Consider the following 20,217-nt stretch of genomic DNA (forward strand, 5'->3'; position numbering starts at 1 on the left):
GACTGAATTGAACATCAGTTATAATCTCTTAAATTGTTGGTCAGTTAATAATTGTACATTTAGTAAGAATAGAATATATTCATTTTCTAAATGAAAATGGATTTTTCACGTCACTGATGGTAATAAAGGTACATTTTGCATGCTTCCCAACTCAGGGTCAGTGCTTAGCTGTCAAATGTGTATTACCAAGAAATAAACCTGTAATATTTTTAGTAACTGCGCTCATGAATTTAAAACGATTGATTAAATGGAGCATATGATGATGCTAAAAAGTGCATTATTTTGTGTGTGTTATAATGCTATGTGTTTATGCAGTTCGAGGTTCAAAAAGCATGTTATTTTCCACATACTGTACATTATTGTTGCTCCGCTATGCCCTGCCTTTCTGAAACGATATGATTTTTACAAAACCTATCATTGATGGAAACCGAGGTGTTCTCTGATTGGCCAGCTATCCGTGCGTTGTGATTGGCCAGATACCTCAAGTGTGTGTTGTGATGCCATTCCTTGGCACATTGAGACAGAAACTATAAAACCTTTAATAAACAGGCATTTGTTGCATATGTTATTGTTTATATTGACTCTTGATTTTGATGATTGATTATGATTACTCTCTTACTGTCTTTTAATGCATTCTTCATGCCGTGTAAACATAACACCATGTCTGCATTTGCGATCGTAGAACAACAAACAACAAGCGCTACTCTACACTGCTCAAGACTCATGTTTGAATAGTCAGTCCTGAATTCTTTAAATATGAAAACGTACTTACAGGCCGTCAGTCAGAAGCACAGACTGTTCATGCAACATTGTGATTGGCCCACTTTATAGTAGGGCTGGTCCGAATACCATTTTTTGAGCTTCAAAGCTTCGGCAGTAATCAACACAGAATATTCGGAGGGAGGGGCTAAACATATTCTACTCTCTAATAAAGACAGTAATGTCTGTGTGTATGCATTTTTTATTATGTTTGCATTTTGATTATGTCGAGAACAGTTCATTAAATCGATTTTTGCTGTGGACCCAAAGGAGTGCAGTGTTGCATTCTGGTGCAATATGAACACATAACACTTTCAGAATTAATAAATTGTAATAGAACATTGCGAGTTCGTGAACAGACACTGCGCTAGTGATACAAAACACACAGGTCTGTTAAGAGCAATACTTTTAATAAGGTAGCCTAACATATTTTAACAAACAAATCACTCCCAAATGAGAAATTAGCAGCACAGTAATTACTGACACCGTAAAGGGTAGGCTATTTAAATAAAAGAAGAACGCAAAAATGGCGCAGTGTTTATATATATATATATATATATATATCTAAATTATTTATAAATAAATATACATTATATATATAACGTTTGTGTATATAGGCCTATATATAAAATACATATGTATATTATTTTGAAACCCAAAATAAATGAGGCTCAAACATTATTAACAAACGTGCGTGTTTATTTGAGCACTTCCGGCAGTGAACAAGCAACCTACAAAACGCTAAAATAAATCAAAGAAATAATACATTTAAATAAGAAACTAGCCTAAATAAGAATGTTAAATCGGCTATTCAACGAACATTCGTTGCAAAAATTGCTAAAACCTTGCCCAGACCTATTCCAACATCTCATGAGAATTACTGGCCCGAGTCTGACTGGAACCGGTCTTGTTTCTCTTTCTCTTCCCCACTGCACAGCTGCTGTAATAGCAATGTGATTACATTTATTTTTGTTTCTTTTGGTTATAAAGATATTTTAGAAATATATTTGTAACACTTTTTATTTGTTAAATTCAAGTTGTTGTTTTTTAAAGTATCGACCAAGCGGCCAGCGGCAAACAGATCAATTTAGCAATCTCAAGTCATCACGATTTAAATTAAAATCCATAGATATAAAAAACTTGAAGCATATCACAATATTAGTTTAATCGTTTAACCTAGATAAATGTGTGCTATTTAGGGTTGGGTATCGTTTTTTTTTTTTCGATACCGGTGCCAAATCGATACTTTTAAAACGGTACCGGTGCCAAAACGGTTCCTGAACCGATACTTAAAAAAAAAAAAACACACACACACAAAATGGTGGATGACACAAGAACATCTTTTTATTGGACAAAAAAGTTCTTTAAAATGAAAAATGTATTAACTGACTTATTGCATGTCCTGGTATGACTAGGGCAGAGGGCAGGGTTGTGGCTAGAAGGGATACAGCTCCGACCGGAAACTAACAATGAAATTAATTGTTCTATTAGATTGTGTTTTTTTTAACATCTACACCTACCCCAACCCTAAACTTAGCCCTTACTATAATACATAAACAGTATTATTGTTGTACAGTGTGATAAAAAAATAATGTTAGATTGATGTGCGCATGCCCAGTGGTCAGATCTGTCTCCCTTCAAGTCTAAATCAGGGGCAGAGGGGGGATGCTTTTAAATTCCTGTAGGTGGGAGGTTGACCAAATTGAAGTTCATGTGAGTTTTCTTATTCAGAAAATATTTTTCCGATCATTCTGACACCTGTTGCAGGAAAGGGGAAATAGAAGTGGCCGCTTTAAGACTGCTATTTACGGGTGTTGTAGTCCACAGCGAAGTGTAATGTGGGTAGTGTAGTTCGACACGTGTGCTGATGTGATGTGCGCTCTCGCTGTGTGCTGTGTAGTTGAATCGGATGGAGAAAGTTTTTATTCTGCTTCACTCAAGTTATTCCACCCCGGAGCTCTTTGCACTGTGAACCTGACAACATGAAAATAAGTAAAACAACGACATGCATCGGTAACTTTTGTCCGTCTCATCCTTTGCACGAACATGAATTGAATTGACGAGCTGTTATCTCCAAAATGCTGCAGTAAAAAGGTTTCATATCAGTTGTGCATATAATATGGGACGTCCTGAATAAGAACTGATCATTGTTTTTTGCTACTTTTTAGAAATGGGGTCTATATACCCCGTTAAAATGTAATCATGTCCCATATCTCAAAAATGCTGCAGTAAAAAGGTTTCATATGAGTTTTGCATATAATATGGGCCGTCCTGAATAAGAACTGATCATTGTTTGTTTTTATTACTTATTAGACTCTAAAGTCTAATAATGTCCCATTTCTCAGAAAAGAACCGTCAAGTACACCAATAAATAAAACGGATATTAAAGCAGAAATGCAAATAAATAAGTAAAATTCACAAGCATTTTGTAGTATTATCAAAGAGTATAGTACTTCTATACTCTTTGGTATTATCTCTCAGTGCTGGGCGTCTAAATGAAAAACGCTCTGCAAGCGCGTTCTCTCTGTGTTGTTTCTGAAACTACTGTAATCACTGTAATATGTGCGCACACTTAAAATCAATCGTGGCTGGCTTGACCGTGTTTTTCTGAACCGCAGCTGGCTTTACCGCAGTGATTATTTGCATGAGACGCTACTTTAAAAAAAATTATAAAAAATACGGGACAAAACCCGCCCCGTATTGATTCAAAACGGGACGCGCAATTTCATTCTCAAATACGGTACGATTCCGTATTTTAAGGGACGGGTGGCAACCCTATATTAGGCGCATATCCAGTCGTTTGTGCAGATAGTAAAGCTGAAGCGCGCTTTGCAGGACACGGAGCCTGGTGTGATGTGAAACTTAATTTTTGCTTAAACAGGTAGGGGTAATATATCATCCGTAAAGAACTAATTTAAATAATTCAAATCGAAAACAAAACTCTTTCATTAGCTATAGGCCTAATCCATAAATATACATTTAGGCATTGAATGCGCGTCAGTGAGCAGATGACGAGTCAGGATCGGCAACTTTATATTTGTGTCAAATACTAGTTTATTAATAAATAATTTGAATATCTCCTTACTTTTTCCTCTGACACATTCAAGGTGATTATTTTAGCGGTTAGCTTTAGCCTACTGCGTGCATTTGAACGCGGAGGCGCGGTTGTCATTGTGACAGCACAGCCCTAGTTTTGCTTCAACCATTCAAGTGAGCCCGACTGTACTTTAGTAGTGTCTCTCAAATATTGCTCAATCTCTCTCGCTCTCTTTTTTTTGCTGTCTCTGTGTTAGTGGCAGCAGTCTGATCTTCTTTATTCATATTTAAGCCTGAATGAGAACCATTTCGCGGGGGGATGCAAAGTGTATGAAAAAAAATAGAATATTCGAATCTCAAAATTTTAAATCGAATGCCAACCCATGGAACGAATATTCAAATAATCGAATATTCTGGTCCAGCCCTACTTTATAGCCTAACCCTTTGTGTACATCTGGCATTGTAAGCTGCTCTCCCAGGTTCAGGAAACAGTCCTCCTTGAAATGTGCATCACCCACTCAAATATTTGCATTTTACTGTTCCAGAACAGTTGTAAATATAACTTAAACACTGATTTCAAGTTGTGTCCTCATTTGAAAGGCCAAACCAAGTAAGTTTGCTTTTCCAATGAAACGTTCTGCGACTCCTCAACATGGCGCTGCAACACTACTACAGCTGGTAAAGTTACGCTTTCTTTCTTGTCATATTCATATTCATATTTTTTTATGGGATGTGTTACGCTAACCTACTCACACCGTGACGTGGACAAGTGGGAGGGGGGGGTTTGAACGAGCCATTTTAGGGAGTTGTGGCTAAGTCTTATCTTGTATCATAAATATCTCTTTGGTTTTGAGACTTTAGGCTTTGCAGCTTCACAAATCTTATCTAGGCACCAACAGCTTGTAATACTCCAAAGGAAACCACATCATATGACCCCTTTAAATTATCTTTATTATTGATATCCCACACACCAGCTTTACAAAATCTGCTTCTGGCGCCACCATCTGTAGGACTTATTGGCACTGTTCACAAATGTTAGTTTGTTCATGTTTCTCAGCTTATAACAAGTTACTGACAATTAACCCTTTTTATTTTATTTCAGAGTTGATTAAAGAAAAAGAAGAGAATCAAGAATCAAGTCAAGTTAAGGAGAAAAATCATTACAAAACTGCAGAGAAATCGTATAAATGTTCACACTGTAACAAGAATTTTAGTCAGTCAGTACATTTGAAAACGCATGAGATGATCCACACTGGAGAGAAACCTTACAAGTGTTCAAACTGCAACAAGAGATTTATACGGTCAGCATGTCTGAAAATACATGAGAGGATCCATACTGGAGAGAAACCTTATAAGTGTTCACAGTGCAACAGGAGTTTTAGTCAGTCAGCATATATGAAAACACATGAGAGGATCCACACTGGAGAGAAACCTTATGAGTGTTCACACTGCAACAAGAGATTTAATCAGTCAGTACATTTGAAAAAGCATGAGAGGATCCACACTGGAGAGAAACCTTATGAGTGTTCACACTGCAACAAGAGATTTAATCAGTCAGTACATTTGAAAATACATGAGATGATCCACACTGGAGAGAAACCTTATGAGTGTTCACACTGCAACAAGAGATTTCGTCAGTCAGTTCTTTTGAAAACACATGAGATGAATCACACTGGAGAGACACCTTATACAGTAAATGCTCACACTGCAACAAGAGATTTAGTCAGTCATCATATTTGAAAATACATGAGAGGATCCACCCTGGAAAATAACCATATCATTGCACTGCACATGAGAAGCATTTTATTCAATCATCTGCTATACACAGTCATGCAGAATATCTCTGGCAGATTTACACATACTGGTCTGGCATGTACTGTATATGTATACTCATCACTACTGGTAAATTAGAAGGAGAGAAATCAATCTCATTAGTTTTCACTTTTACTTTCAGTAGTTAATGATCATTTTGCTTTGAGTCATTATTAAATGTTCCTTTTTTATTAATACATTATCTTTACTTTTTATATTTTATTAACAACATTTGTGGTCAACTGATGTATTTGCATGAGAACATTTGTTTTAGCTTTAATAGTTGAAAGCCATGATGTTTTAGGCTTTATTTGAAATATCTAAATAAAACTTTTAAATGGAATTGAATTACAAGCCTTTATTGTCTTTGTGTGTTTCTGCATACAGTGAAATTAGGAGCATTACTCCTGACTGGTGTTAGAAAAAAACATGTAATACAGACAATATATGAGACTAGAGACTACAGATTGTACAGTATCATTATAAAAGTATGTACTACAACCGACAATATTTATAATAATTCTGCACATTAAGATATACATAGGCCTATATAAAGGGCTGGAAATGGGGGAGACGCAGGGGGTGAATTTCAAGGGGGGACGGCGTTTTAGTTCCAACTTGATATAGGCATGGCATTCTGGCTAATGCAAGAGGGGCCGGACTATTTTCTTTAATGTGGGCCGGTCAGATTTTTACATATATATATATATATTTTACATGCCAACAGTGCATATGATGGGTTTTTAGCGCTTGCATTATGTGTTTTCCCCGTGGGCCGCTGTACAATGTGAGTTGGCCCATTGTGTTAATTATATATATATATATATATATATATATATATATATATATATATACTGCTCAAAAAAATAAAGGGAACACTTAAACATCAAAATGTAACTCAAAGTCAATCACACTTCTGTGAAATCAAACTGCCCACCTAGGAAGCAACACTGATTGACAATTAATTTCACATGCTGTTGTGCAAATGGAATAGACAACAGGTGGAAACTATAGGCAATTAGCAAGACAACCCCAATCAGCGAGCGGTTCTGCAGGTGGTGACCACAGACCACTTCTCAGTTCCTGTGCTTTCTGGCTGATGTTTTGGTCACTTTTGAATGCCTGCAGTGCTTTCGCTCTAGTGGTAGCATGAGACGGAGTCTACAACCCACACAAGTGGCTCAGGTAGTGGAGCTCATCCAGGATGGCACATCAATGCGAGCTGTGGCAAGAAGGTTTGCTGTGTCTGTCAGCGTAGTGTCCAGAGCATGGAAGCACTACCAGGAGACAGGCCAGTACATCAGGAGACGTGGAGGAGACCGTAGGAGGGCAACAACCCAGCAGCAGGACCGCTACCTCCGCCTTTGTGCAAGGAGGAACAGGAAGAACACTGCCAGAGCCCTGCAAAATGACCTCCAGCAGGCCACAAGGTCGGGGTTGTGCTTACAGCCCAACACCGTGCAGGACGTTTGGCATTTGCCAGAGAACACCAAGATTGGCAAATTTGCCACTGGCGCCCTGTGCTCTTCACAGATGAAAGCAGGTTTACACTGAGCAGATGTGACAGATGTGACAGAGTCTGGAGACACCGTGGAGTAGGGCTGCTGAGGCACGTTTTGTCAATGAAGCCGGTACTTCGATTAGTAGTAAATCTCCAGCACGTGCATTCAGCTGGAAAGGCAAGTAATACACAGAGACGTAAATCACTGACAAGCCATGCCAAATCGCGCTAGAAATCAAATGATCAAGCACGATTTGGCGTAGCTTGTCAGTGATTTACGTCTCTGTGTATTAATTGCTGAACGCTGAATGCACATGCTAGACGCACGTGATGAAGATTTACTACTAATCAAAGTACCCGCTTCATTGCAAAACGCGCCTCACAACATAGAGCGATTAATCGTGCAGCCCTACCGTGGAGAATGTTCTGCTGCCTGCAACATCCTCCAGCATGACCGGTTTGGCAGTGGGTCAGTAATGGTTTGGGGTGGCATTTCTTTGGAGGGCCTTTAGAAGTATCAAGATGAGATCCTCAGACCCCTTGTGAGACCATATGCCGGTGCGGTTGGCCTGGGTTCCTCCTAATGCAAGACCTTATGTGCCTGGAGTGTGTCAGCAGTTCCTGCAAGACGAAGGCATTGATGCTATGGACTGGCTCGCCCGTTCCCCGGACCTGAATCCAATTGAGCACATCTGGGACATCATGTCTGTCTCCATCCACCAACGCCACGTTGCACCACAGACTGTCCAGGATGCTTTAGTCCAGGTCTGGGAGGAGATCCCTCAGGAGACCATCCGCCACCTCATCAGGAGCATGCCCAGGCGTTGTAGGGGGGTCATACATACACGTGGAGGCTACACACACTACTGAGCCTCATATTGACTTGTTTTAACCCTCTGGGCCTCCTCATTAAGGGGTCACACTTGGCTCCCTCGCGGTCAAAAGTGACCGAAGCCTTAAAAAGTAACTTTTTTTTTTCTTCAGGAAAATCAATTAAATATATTTTTGTTCAATAATATTTTGTAATTATTATTTAGAATTTTGAGCATTTTTTATGAATCTATGCAATATTTATACAGTTTTAATGAGCAATTTTTTCCCAGTAGAATTATATTTTATATTATATTTTTTAATTAATTATGTATTTATTATTTTTCAAAAAATACAACATTTCACATTAAAATAGAGTAAAAGCATTTAAAATCCATTTTTTTAAAGTGAAAATTGCACCATCTAGTGGCATAAAAAATAAAAACTTGTGTAATGCCATGTAAACTCCTGTGTCTCCCTATATACATATATACAGGGGCTTTGGGATTCCTATTGTTTTTTTTTCTTTTTACTGTTTCTTCATTTTATTAGGCTTTGCATTTAGAAATATATTCAGACATTCTAAAAGATAAATTTTGGCAAGGTTTAGATATTTTTTTGATTGGATAAATATCAGGTTTTGCATTTTTCTGCTTATTTCTGTGTGTCTGTGTGTGTGTCTGTGTGTGTGTGTGTGTGTGCGCGTGTGTGTGTGTGCGTGTGCGTGTGTGTGTCAGTTCTGTACTTTTGTTATTTTAGAGTGTCAGTCCTTGCTTGCTGAACACTTCTTTTCAGCACAGTTGCTCATTTGTAGCTTGTATTACCAAAAGATTATCTGAATTATCACATTTTTTCGTATTTCCCATTCATTTCCTATGTCGGTCATTTCTGACCGCGAAGGAGCCAAGTGTGACTATTTTTTTTTTGACCCTTTAACATATCCGAATCATGTCACTGATTTTTTTTGTACTCACATAGCTAATGCAACAAAAGTCACCAAGCGTCATCTCATTCTGATGAAGCTACGATTTTTAAAAATTCAAAACATAAAATTTTTTGGTCAAAAATGACCGAAGAGGCCCAGAGGGTTAAAGACTTTACATTAAAGATGCATCAGCCTGTAGTGTGTTTTTCCACTCCCATTTTGAGTGTGACTCCAAATCCAGACCTCCATGGGTTAATACATTTGATTTTTATTGATAATTTTTGTGTGGTTCTGTTGTCAGCAAATTCAACTATGTAAAGAACAAAGTATTTAATAAGAATATTTCCTTCATTCAGATCTACCCCATTGGATCACATAGATGCGTCCACCATCTTGGAACGATCAACTTTACGTCATTTGCCATATAGTAGTTTCGTAGACCAATGGCTGTGCAGGACCGTGGCATTTCCAATTTTCAGTTATTACTATGGTGAATGACAGATCTATGGGTGAATGACGTCAAGTTGACTGCTGCAATATGGCGGGCGGCTTACGTATCGTGGCCCATAGAAACAGTCGCTAAGAGATATCTATGTATATACTGAAGGAATGGAAGTCGGAAGACATCATGGTATGTCCGAATTCATAGTATTCGAAATTCAGTAGGCGAGAAGTACCCAGATGACCTACTGCTTCCGGCCGAATTCTCTAGTAGGCATACCATGGACACTTTCATATCCCATGAGGCTCCGTGAGAGGAGGCGTCATATTCGAAAAGTGGAGACGCAGCTTTTATCTCAGGATAAAACATTGTTTATTGTGATTAAATACACTTGTTTAACACAATCTAAATAAACGGTTGACTTATTGAAAGTTTAAACATTCTAAATCGATGAGGTGAGTTCGTGAATCGGCTGTAAGAAGTTGTTTTGTACATCAGCTTGTTAACACATTTATTTTTACGGAGACATTCGTTGTTAAGCAGTTTAATGAAATTAGAAAATTAAACAAATTAAAACGATTTGTTTCCTCTTTTACTAGTGTTAATTTTTAGTTGAGATTTTGTTGGCTGCATATCAAGCTAGTAATAAGTAAAGTTATGCTTCAGCTTGTCAATGATTACTGTTTTGACATTACAGGGACTGATGAACACACTCATCTCCTTATTCAGTGGAGAGTGGCTAATGAAACCCTCTTCACTGGAAGGAGAAATGCTGCCATCAAAGGTTTTGAGTAAGTAAACAAATTATGTAAAATGTACTTTTATTCAGGTGCTGTTGACACTGAATGTAGTACACACCAACACTTCAAGCAAAGGTTTTACTGCATTATTTTTATGCTTGATTTCTGTGCATTTATTGTGATAGAGTTTTTGTGACAGAGCAGAAGCTAGATGGGAAAATTTCTGCTGCCCAAGTTAAAAGAAAGTGGGAAAACCTAGAACAAAAATATAAAGAATTGAAAAAAAAATGGTTCACACCAAAATTTGAGTTCTTTCATGATTTGATAATGCTAATGTTGTTAATGTCATAGTAATCTAATGAATATAATTGTTCTTGGTATTTTGCTTTTACATTTTTTGTAGGATCTTAAATGTCCACAGACTGGTGTGAGTACAGAGGATGGTGAGGTTACAGCAGCATCTTGGAAATGGTGTGCTGTCCTGGATGAGGCAATAGGGGGCAGACCATCCATCACACCACCCACCCTTATTGCCTCATCCGGATCAGATGTTGCTGTAACCTCACCATCCTCTGTGAGGTCAACAGCTGAAAGAGCAGGGAGGAAGAGGAAGGACATAGAGGAGGTTATGTACGAGATGGAGGAGAGGGAGGCGGAAAGGGAAATGGAAGCAGTAGAAAAGGAGGAGAGGCGATGGAGAGAGATGATGGAAAGGGAGGAAAGAAGAGAAAGAGAGAGACGAGAACAAGAGGCCAGGGAAAGAGAAGAAAGAAGAGACAGAGAAATGAGAGAGAGAGGAAAGACGAGACAGGGAGACAAAGGAGAGAGAGGAGAAATTTCTTCAGCTTTTAGAGCTATTTGCAAAAAAATTAAGAATATTAATAAAAACTATATTTTCTTTCCATTTGGTTTTTCATTGTTACATACTGGTTATCAAGTTTCAATGCAGTGTTAGTTTCCATGGATTTACAGTAGCTAGATTTTGTCAGTTGTAAAGTGGCAATTAATAAAATGTGGCATTGAGTAACAACAGTTTTAAAGCACTTATGTGCACACTAATTTTGTGGTAGTTTCCAGCTGCTTTTTAAAGCAAAATGAGTGTCATACTGTAGAGAAAACCCAGACCAGACAGTTTTAAAAAAGTATTCATTTTAATTTTGTTTTAAATATAACTTCTACATAAATGTGATCACAAAGATTAGGGCAAAACATTTTTGCATCATGTAGTATATAGAGTTTAAGTCAAGACCAAATGGAAACATTTTTATAATGGGTGCCAGTAAAATTAACTTCAGTGTCTTCAGACAGGTAACATTCACATACAAGTCTTTTGAGGTTAACATGTAGTAATATCATCTCCTAATCTCACTATACTTATTTATAGGGCTTCACTTTTTTTACCCCAGAAATAAAGTAATTTATAAAATTAAGCTTAAAGGGTAGGTTCGGAGTAGAATTGACTTCATTGCTATGCACTCCGAAGCCCATGTAAATACCCCATCCGAAGTGTTTTTTACCTTAGTCGAACATTTATGGAGATATTAGAGTTTTTCGAATTGCTTGTTACAGGAGTGAATGGTACATGTAGCGTATCTCGTAAATTGCACCACTAAACGTGCAAGTAATCTTACCAAACTTGTACAGTAGTGTAAATAGGTTATGTACTCACAAAACGCTGCATCAGAATATTTGTAAGTCCACCATGAGTGTTTTAAAAACACGTTTTAGCCGATCTCTCCTAGTCTCAAAAACTACAAATTGAGACACGTCGGCGTCACTTCCCTGGTTTGAAAAAAGCACGTAAAAGTCCTCCTACAAGTTGACATGCACACAGATGTAGTAGGAGGACTTTTACGTGCTTTTTTCAAACCAGGGAAGTGACGCCGACGTGTCGCCATTTGTAGTATCTCGGCCAAATATTGTCCTATCCTAACAAACCATACATCAATAGAAAGCATATTTATTGAGCTTTCATATGATGTATATATCTCAGTTTTGTCAAATTTAACCTTATGACTGGTTTTGTGGTCCAGGGTCACATATAACTTAAGATGCAAAATGAAGAAATTGTCTTGTTTATGCTCAAAACAAGACTATTTGTGTCAATGGTGTATGAAAATAATTTTGCCATTTGAATTTTGTAAAAATATTTCTGAGCTCACAGGCAGATATTTGTCCTTGTTTTAATCATGAACTTCATTTTGTTCAATTTCACAGAGAACAAGGCTACTTGTATTTTTTTAACAAAAAAAAACTGTTTTATTTTTTCTGTTTATTTTACAATTAACAAAAAATTGCTTGCTCTATTCTTTTTCTATCTTTTTTTTTTTTAATTTACTATATAATCTAAAAATTCTTGCTACGTATACTGCATTAATCTAATCTGAGGCTTGTCAGAGCTTACATAGCATTGTTCTTTTGTTGATTTTGATTGCTTCCATTGTCCTCATTTGTAAATCGCTTTGGATAAAAGCGTCCGCTAAATGATTAAATGTAAATGAATCATAATTTTGCATCCTAAGCACTGATTTGTTATATTCCCTTTATCTTTTCATAAATTTACTTTCATAGAACCGTCAGAAACCCTGAAAAAACTGCTTTTTCATCACATTGCCAGTGCCAGTGAGCAGTAATCAAGAGGGATGCGCACAGATGTTATGCACTTCCACCTCTCTCTAACTACTACTGCATTTTTTAGCATCACAACACCCTGTGGGCTTTGCCCACCCACACACACCTAACTATTTACATATTAACTAGCTAATGTAGACAAGCTTAAACAATGTCAATCTGAGAACAAGAACTGAATTGCAAAGTCTTAACCTGTTAAATTGTCTTACAGGTAGTCATGCTCATGAAGAGCAGGCACACAATTGTCTGGTGCGGACACAGCTGCAGCCAGATTGTCCCGCACATCCTCTCCTGTGCTGGCCTCTGTGTTTTGGGGTTCAAGGGGGTCATCGGCAGGATCCTCCACATCTGCATCAACAATGTCCCTGTTCTGAAGACAGAGGTTGTGGAGCACTGCACATCAAGCAACAACTTCTGGCACAAATGCAGGGCTCACTTCCAGGGCCTTGAAAAAGATGGACCTCCAGCGAGTCTTCAGCATCCCGAAGGCTCTTTCAACTATGTTGCGTGCTCGAGCATGCTTGGCATTGAAGCGAGCCTATACAGGATTCTGTACAGGCTCTCTGTACGGAGTGATGAGGCAGATGGGCGCGCTCAAACAGGGATACCCACCATCTCCGAGGATCCATTTCCCTGCAGGTGGATATAAGCGGCCAGTGTAAACAGGGCTGTTCTTAAGTACCCTGGCATCATGCACCGACCCAGGATACCCAACAAAGATATCAATGAACTTCCCCTTGTGGTCTGTGATGGCCTGCAGCTGTACAGAGTGGAACAGCTTCCTATTACAGTTTTTCTCAATTGCTTAAACACATTTCTTGAAATTTGCCTCTTATTTGCGAAACTCTAAACACAAACCCACAACTCCTAACTCATTTCCCCAAACTTCCTATATTGAGGTCAAAATGAAGCTCTCCACTCAAAACAATTCAATCTTGCTGAAAAACCAAACTTTGCTTTCAGACATGACACACAAATCCTCAAAAACACACACACTACAACACAGTTTTACACCCTGATGAGATCAATTCTAAACAATACTACAAAAACAATCCAAATAAAAAACTTTTCACATTATGAGCACATATTCCTTGATTTAATGTACTGTAGTAGACTACAGACTAAGACTAAGAGTAACCTCCTACTCTTCCTTTTCAAAATTACACATTACTGTATGTGGGATACTGATTGAAAAAGACTGGATAGGATTCACAGTTACACTTAGTGGTCTGACAAAAAATAAATAAATAAATAAAAACGCATTACAACGTCATTGTGAAATAGAAAAGAAAAAGAAATATGGGCACAAAGGTGAAAATAAAAATGAGAAAGTCCACTCACAATTTGTAACTCTTGTGTTATCCTCTGTCTATATATGCTTTCCAACTGAAGGTTCATGAGATGTACCTTTGAGCAATTTCAGAGAACTGCTTTATCATTGGTTGATCTATATCTTCATTAGTGAAAGTCAAGATTCACTTGAATAATTCATGTTAAATTTACAAAAAGTCTAATAGAAATGTTTAGAATATATGATTGACAGTTTATGACAACTAGATAAAAAATTTAGCATTTAGGTAATGACTTATACAATGAGCTAATGACTTGATGTTTTGAGGGTAAGACTATTGCACAGAGAACTATATAATACATTTTGAGCAACATGACAATAGCAACTGATAATGTAGGAAACCGCAGACAAATGTATATAATCAGTTGTATGAATATACCAAAGCAATCGCAACTTGATTAGAAGAATGAGAAGCTTTTTATGATGTGAGCAAAGAGACTAGATGATGTGGATGTTGAACAAGTAGTTTTGACAATTTCATTTCTGATCTGAAAAAATGCACCAAAGTGACTGAGAAAAACTGTAAGCTTACTTTGGCTCTTTTATCTCCATCGAAGGTTCTGATTGGTGTGTGCTAAATTTTGACTCCTAGTGTTTCCACTAGGATAACTGTGTGCTAATTGAGCTCAAACTTCTCTGACTTGAGTGAACAATATTGAATGCTTGTGCTTTCTAAATGACCACATGGTGTAAGCACTGAGAAATGTAGGGATTTGTGTGTAGAGTTTTGCAGTAATAGTTCACCATATATAACTCATGTGTCAAAGCAGGGAATAGTGTTTATTGTTTAGGGAAATGGGTGTGCTTTTTCAAAAATGGCGTTATAGTTTTGACATTTTAGTTCAAAAGACTGGTTATAGTGTTTTAGCAATTGAGAAAAACTGTAAAGTAGCATGGGGCGTCACCTGCTGGTGCTTTGATCCGGATGTGGCATCCGTCTATTGCACCAGCTACTGTGCAGAAAGCTGGAGACCCAGCCAGCTGGGCAAAACCTGCCCCCACTTCCTCCAGATCATCCGGGGTCGGGAAAGTGATCACCCTCTTCAAAATACAGGTGACCGCCCTGCTAATTCTGTGCACAATGTCATGCACCGTGGACTTTGGAATGTCAAAAGCCATTGACACCACCCTATATGATGCTGCGTGGGCCAGCCAGTACAAAAACACCAGCACCCCAATGTCAGTTTCCCAGCCATGGTCAAAATCTGACCTCAAGGCAGCAATGAGGGACGTGATGGACCGTCGTGAAAGCCGCAGGCTGGGACAAAGGTCAGATTCCTCTTGAAAATATAATTGAAGAACTGGCACAGCAGCATTCAGGCGGCAGTAGGTTGTAGGGCTCACTGTCTGTAAATGTGTATATAGTTTTTTTTTTTAGAACATGTATATATTTGTTTATCTATTCATAATATATTCATTTTATCTATGTATATATTGTATTTATCCATTTATTTATATACACACACACACACAGCTCACCATCTTTGGTTTTTTTTTAGAATATGTATATATTATTTGTGTATCCATGTATAATATATTCATTTTGTATTTATCCATTTATTTATATACACACACACACACAGCTCACCATCTTTGTTTTTTTTTAGAATATGTATATATTATTTGTGTATCCATGTATAATATATTCATTTTAACTATGTATATATTGTATTCTTATAAATACACACACACACATACACACACACACACACACACACATTGAAGCAACAAGACTCAATGAATAAATTTGAATGAATATATACACACTTATATATATATAAGTGTGTACATATTCTAAATGAATTTGTTGTCCTGTGTATTCATTCATAACAATAAACTGCTTTGTCTGTCAATTACTTTGGTGTTCACAGAGGTGTTTTTTTATTCTGAGGTAAAATTTGCTAGCTAAATAAGTAATTATACTTACGTTATTTGATAAAAAATCTACAAGCTGTCTACTAAGGCGTGATCTGCGAGCAGCTGACCGACGGCTTCTCTGAGCTGTCTGTCCAATCAACATTAAAACGCCGAACATTGCCGGTGCCGGTGTTCGTGCAGTGGAGCGGTCTCTTTAAATTTTCACGCTGTTGTGAAGACGCATGACACGTGACAACATCAATATGGCGGATGTAGTATGTCCGAATTCCATTCATACTACCCACATTCATACTATATAGAACATACTGTTTTAACGGTCGGGTAGTACGTTTGAATTTAAATGTAGTACCTACTTAAGTAGTATGCGATTTCGGACGCAGTGATTCAGTTTAAAATTGAGGAAGCGGAAGTGATTGTCGTCAAGGGCAGCATTACTTCGGTTGAAGGGGCTGGCTGCGTTCGAAACCGCATACTCAATAAGTATACTCAATGGATGTGATCTGCACGTCTTACACCATGTTGACGTTGTCATGTGACAAATGACGTTATAACAGGCGCAACAATTTAAAACATATGAGCGACAGGTTCAATTAATCTTTCTATAAATATTTTGATGTTGATGAAATTTGTTCATTTTATGGTCATGTTGAAGAAACAGCTGTCCCTGATTGCAGTATAACGGATACATTTTGGGTTCATTTTGGGTTGCATTACCTTAGAATGCACTGATCAATAATAAAGATAAATGCTGACCTACAATTAATTATAGTTTTAGTAAAACAAGCATGTTTTTTTCCCAATCAAGTAATTAATTAATGCATATATTAATAAAACAGTAATATTCTATTTACTGACAGCAACATGGATAAATGAGTAAAAAAATATAAAAAATAACCATGAACATAAATAAAGACACATGGAACAAAGCATTATTCAGACATATTGGTATTATAGTCTTTCTCTAGACGCTCTTGCTGTCTCTTTGGTCTCTGAGGATGAAGATACTGCAGCAACATCTGGTCCAGATGAGGCAAAGAGCAGGTGGAGTGATGGAGGGTCTCATCGATGGCACTAAACCATTTCCAGGATGCTGCTGTGGATTTCTCCTTTCTCACTGCACAAACCAGTCTGCAGACATTTCAGATCATACCAAGATGCACAAATATAATAAAACAGCTGTCATTTTAACAGCACAATGTCATTAGATCTCCGTATTAGAAGTAACAAAATTACCTAACTTTATATTAAGTTACAGATTTGACTTTTTTCCCCACAAATGCTGCTGTCACCTTTCCTTTCAGGTCCTGCTCCACCACACAATATTTATGAGGTAGCTGTTGTGTTAATTGGATTTTTATCCAATACAAATGCTCCTGAATTTATCAACAGTACTAATAGACAAATGAAATAGATAACTCATGTTTAGTTACTATATGTACATGTGTTTATTTACATTACATTCATCTAAAGCAGTGTTGACAGCAGTGAACTCTACATAAACTCACATAACGTCCATCACTCATTTAGATGTCTGTTTGTTGTTGTCATGTGCTTATTTAATTCTCTCAGAACATGTTCCTGTCAGTTGTTAAATAGACCTTTAGTAATCATCTTTAAGATGTCTATGGTCGCTATTTGTAATAAAACGTGTTTTACAGCGAAATCACAAATATACCTTAACGTTACTGTCTAACGTCTTGACACCTTATGCTGATCAGCAGTTTACAATACAGTTCAACAAATACGATTTTGAGACAGGGAACCATGTTTTGGTTTGTAATACATTTGTAAACACCCTCGTTGCGGTTCCCAATCACGTTCAATAATGTGCATCAGATGAACACTTCAGAATCTGGGCTGAAGCAGTAGGACATCCGGGGATTTCTCGCCTACTCTTTTATGAACACTGAGGTTTCGAACGTACTTATTTCTTCACGTACTCATTTTTCCTACTATATAGTAGGTAAGTAGGCATATTTGAAAGCACTTTAAGTAGACGTTCGTCCGAATCTTGCGAGAATTAGTGCACTCGCCTACTAATTCTCGCCTACTCTTTTATGAATACTGAACATTCAAACATACTTTTTTGCTCGCCTACTGCTTTTTGCCTACTATATAGTATGGAAGTATGCGGTTTCGAACGCAGCGACTGTCTCGTTCTGGGCTGGAATACCTGTTCACAGGTGCCAGAAGTTTCTGTGCAACTCTGACTCTGTGCAACATAGCTGTGTAGCAGTTCTGGTTATACAACAAAATATAAGTTCAGTGATTCACAAGAAAGCTAAATCTACAACATGTTTTCAGTTTATACAGTAAATGTTTGACTTTGTAAAGTAAAATGCAGACACTACTACTATTTTGAACAGCTTAATATTTATTTTTCTTCATTTTCAGTAAAGTAATAACAAATTTGATCATTTTTTCTTCATGTTTTGATTTAGAATAGAATTGGCAGTGTTCTAAAATAAAAGTTATAATGATTTTGAACTTTACTCACTTTTTTAGTCACATTGCTATTATTTTGAACAACTGTATATGGTGGTGTTGTCTGTAATAATTTATATGTAGGAATGTATAGATATTTTATAAACATGATGTATTGTGTGGCTGTAACATTTGTCATTTGTTAGAATTTAATGTAAATATTTTATATGTTGTGTAGTATGTTTTCTTAAGGACCCCCAGGTTATGACTCCGGCCGTAGGGGCCGGGCCGCTCCGCCACCGCTTTCCAAACTCCATGATCCACAATGGCTTCCTGAACTGTCTGATCCACCATGGCTTCCTGAGCTCCATGATCTGCCATGGCTTTCTGAGCTTCCTGATCAACAATGGCTCCCTGAACTGTCTGTACAGTTATTTTTGAATAGTTTTACTCACTGTGTGAGCAGTGTATTGTTAAAAATGACTGAATTGAGTAATTTAGCAACAGAAAAAATGCTGTATTATTATTATTAGTAATATTTTGATTCAGAGAGATCAACACATGGAATAGGCTCTATGCACGGCGGTGAATGACGTACTTCCGGTAGAATATAAGGATGCTGGATTACTTCCGTTCCGGCGATTGTAGTGTTGTATACTATTTTTTCTAATAACTTGTCTTCTATACTACGGTAACGTTAGTCACAAAAACAGACAAAACAGCCTCCACTCATATTGTTGATGCTTATTTGCTTTATTATATTAAATAAACAAATATATATATATATAAAATGACATCTAAACGTCTGAAAGTATCTTTTCAAAGACGGGAGGACAGCACCTCTAGCCACCACTGCTGTGTGCCGCAGTGTACAGCATCTGCTAAATTTAACACTTTTCTAAGTTTCCACACGTTTCCTAAAGACAAGGAAATACAGAAGAGGTGGGTAGTTAATATAAGACGAGACCATTTTACAGTTACAAACCAGACAAGAGTGTGTAGCCGACATTTCCAAAGTACAGACCTGATCGAGCCGCAAACGCCGGCCGGCCGCAGACGTCTGAAGAATGGAACTGTCCCGTTGCTTTTTCATTGGAACAACTTCAGTCTTCCAGCCCCACGGACCGGAGTTTGGGAAAGGGTAGAGCGACCAAACACAGACACACTGCATACCGAAGCCCCCTCTATGGACGTGGAATATTCGGACCACGACTACTGCTCCAGTGCTGAGCCTGCTGCGCTGGATTTGTCCCTGGACCACAATGAAGATCAAATAGTGAGGCTGCAAAAACGAATTGAGGAGATAACCATCAGCACCAAGTTCTGTTTGGAGCGGTTTGCTGCCTCCGATGATGACATTAGGTTTTACACAAGGTAAGCTGACTCAGAAGTTCCATGAACATTCATTAAAACATTAATTTCACCTCACCTCACCAGACATGTACTGCAGCAGTGACCAACAGTAAACTGCAATGCACATGTGCAAATTGCGCATGCCAATCCCTCTCGTCTACGGCAAGTCCAAAAGGACATAATGTGTTACACACTGATAAGTATATTATTCTGTAAACGCTGGCATTAGACTTTTTATCCTATCTCCTAATATAATGTTGTATTAATGGGAATTACGACTAGGATGCAAATAAATCTGCAATTTAAAACTGTCTATGGGCACTTAACATACCATACCAAAAAAATATGGGTTACACTTAATTTTATTGTGTGCCTGTTACAGTGTAATTTTGCATTTAATTACTGAGTAATATTAATGAATGACAGGTACTTACTGTAGGGTTAGGTGCATGTAATTATGCCTAATTTATAGTTATTACTATAACAAATACATGCAACATCTGTAAATTTATGAACATTAAAATAAAGTGTTACTAAAATAATGTTTTCCCACAG

The 20,217-nt window shown here is 37.6% G+C and overlaps 1 pseudogene; it reads left to right on the forward strand.

Annotated features, from left to right (window-relative positions):
- LOC141315374 (uncharacterized) overlaps positions 1-5,955 on the forward strand; it is a 31,254-nt pseudogene extending 25,299 nt beyond the window's left edge.
- The last annotated feature ends 14,262 nt before the right edge of the window (positions 5,956-20,217 follow it).

Source organism: Garra rufa, unplaced genomic scaffold (genome assembly GCF_049309525.1).
Source record: "Garra rufa unplaced genomic scaffold, GarRuf1.0 hap1_unplaced_025, whole genome shotgun sequence".
NCBI lineage: Eukaryota > Metazoa > Chordata > Actinopteri > Cypriniformes > Cyprinidae > Garra > Garra rufa.